Below are 368 nucleotides of genomic sequence, written 5' to 3' on the forward strand. Positions count from 1 at the left end.
GGTTCCGGAAAAAAAAGTTTCATTCGAGAATTGAGCCAAAGCAATTGAGAAAAACTGTAATAGTATGCTGAACTCACTGTATAAGAACAAATTTCGTATCGACCTACATACAAACACACGCCAGCAGAGTGCGAGCAATCGCTCTGATATTGTCATATGCTCATTTCTTCCCTTGATGAGGAAGCCGGAGCTGTACCATCACAGCAGCGGGAGGGATTCACCCTTCATTCGTGTAAAAATGTCTTATATACGTTCACGAATCCAGCCCAGATGATAAAGACAATTCAGAGGCAAGTACTTTACTTAATTTCCTTAAAGCAAAAGTAAAAGTCCCGAGAGAGCTGTATTAGCTTGCCATTGTTTGTGTG

Source organism: Sinocyclocheilus anshuiensis, unplaced genomic scaffold (genome assembly GCF_001515605.1).
Source record: "Sinocyclocheilus anshuiensis isolate Anshui unplaced genomic scaffold, SAMN03320099.WGS_v1.1 scaffold527, whole genome shotgun sequence".
Lineage (NCBI taxonomy): Eukaryota > Metazoa > Chordata > Actinopteri > Cypriniformes > Cyprinidae > Sinocyclocheilus > Sinocyclocheilus anshuiensis.